General features: G+C 34.8%; 1 pseudogene; it reads right to left on the bottom strand.

Moving 5' to 3' along the window:
- Nucleotides 1-1,203: 1,203 nt before the first annotated feature.
- LOC149554738 (uncharacterized) lies at nucleotides 1,204-1,809 on the bottom strand (annotated as a pseudogene).
- Nucleotides 1,810-2,054: the final 245 nt, after the last annotated feature.

The following is a 2,054-nucleotide window of genomic DNA, read 5'->3' as shown; positions in this document are numbered from 1 at the left end:
TATTCTGAGGTTTTGACATGAGTAAATTGATTAAAGGCTCTTGAGTGCTCGACTTTCTTGAGATTAATAAAGGATCTGGTAAATGTGTACATATTTTGTATTAAGTGATTTGAAATTGACCATTTTTTTCAATTTCTGTTTGAGAAAAATTTCCTTGTTTTTTTTAGTTAAGATTTAATGGAATTTGAAATAATTAGTTATTTTTAAATTTGATAAACACACATAAAATTATGAACTATATTTTTTACATAAGATTTCAAAAAATTCTTAAAACTTATTGGATGAAAAGATATATGTATTATTATTTTTCTTGCACCTCATAAATGTATTATTAGTATTCTGCCTATGTTGAAAACTAATAATGAATAGAACACTTAGCACTCATTTGTAGCTTCACCCATCCTAAAAGATCACCCTTCCCACCTCCTAACTATGTGTTGGTAAACAGATTTGTCACAGAAGAATTTGCCCAATAGAGTGTATGCGGCAAATCGTTCACAACAGTTGGATAGGCCCTTGATATCCGGCCTTCCTCTGCGTTTTGAGGGGCAGCTCCCTCGTATGATATAATTCTTAATAGATTTTCAAATAAAGAATTCAAACTACAAAGTTTAAGGAGAGAGTCATGGAAGACGAATGCACCACATGCCCTCACAACTCTCTATGGTTAACAAGATTGATAACGGTGGTGTCCAAGAACTACGCTTGAAAGCAACCAATGTTATTACGCATATTCATAATCTTTCGTAAACACTCGCATAGCACCATGAGAATGTCTACTACAACGTATAACAATTTGGATTTTAAAATAAGAAACCCAAAGAACATCTCATTTCATTTCCTTGCACCAAGAAAGCAATAGAAATTTTTTTAAAATTCAGAGATAAAAAGTGTACATACTTTCCAAAATTTATCCCTAGATCAAAATTTCAGCATAGTGTTCCCTTATTTTTCCAACCAAAAAGTCCCCTTTACAAAGCCAAAAGGTGTCCTTATATAGACATAGAGGTTAATAACTACCTCTTCGTGGTTAATAACCACCTCCAAAATATGTGATTTTGGGGAGGTTAATTAACCTCAAGAAAATTAACCAAGAATGACTTGAAACTTAGACCTCACACCTTCTAAGAGGTAGATTGAATAATTAATCTTTGCTGATATCCTCTTGATATTTCAATGATTCATACAAGTTACATCACTTCATTAATGGACGCATATCCTCCTTGGATTAAACTCAGGTGGACTTCTTTCATTAAGGGATGACTCCAATGACATAATGTCATAAGGCTTTGAAAAATTATTTGTTGGATCAGAGAGCAAAGATGATTTCATGGATTCTGGATCCTTGACAGTTTTATGCCCAACTTCCACAACATGAGGACTTGCACAATCAGCAGACACTACCCCCAATGAATATAAATCATCATTCTTACCAGTTCCAAAGGTTTTTCTATTTTTTCGTACAGTGTCCATTTCTTGGCCAGTGGGGACAAATGTCCGTGCTCAATATTTCCTTGTCCCTTCTTCACCTTTGTTGCTGTAAAGGACATAGTCACGATATGTCGGTGCAAACTGGTGAACTGTATCATCATAGAAGTCATTGAACTTCAACGCATGTGTAAGACTTCCAGTTAAACCACCAGATGCACCTATGTTTGCTTCAGCATACTCTTTATATGGGAATGCATATAAATGTTCCACTGCAGCAATGGCCATCTCAAGACAGATAATGAAGTTTTGAACATCAGTAGCTTCCTCTACGCTTTTAATGATTCCAGACTTTGCTGCTAGAAAAACTAGGACTCCATTTCACGAATTGAATTAAAATAAATAGATTTATCTCCTAGCACAAGAGACATGAATGACATTGTTGCATATATTGGCACCATGAAGATAATGCGAACAATACAGGGTTGGAATATCGGCTCAGTATAGTTCAACAGGTGTTTGTAAATATGCCATATTGCTAGGGAAATTGCTGCAATAGTGCATGGAAATGCTACAATGATATAATATATGGAAGCCATTTTATTCCCCGAAGCCAACTATTCATG

The sequence above is a fragment of the Cupressus sempervirens genome, chromosome 5 (assembly GCF_028749045.1).
Source record: "Cupressus sempervirens isolate cs-2001-9-10 chromosome 5, ASM2874904v1, whole genome shotgun sequence".
Taxonomy (NCBI): Eukaryota; Viridiplantae; Streptophyta; class Pinopsida; order Cupressales; family Cupressaceae; genus Cupressus; species Cupressus sempervirens.
This window is presented reverse-complemented; position numbering and strand designations above follow the sequence as displayed.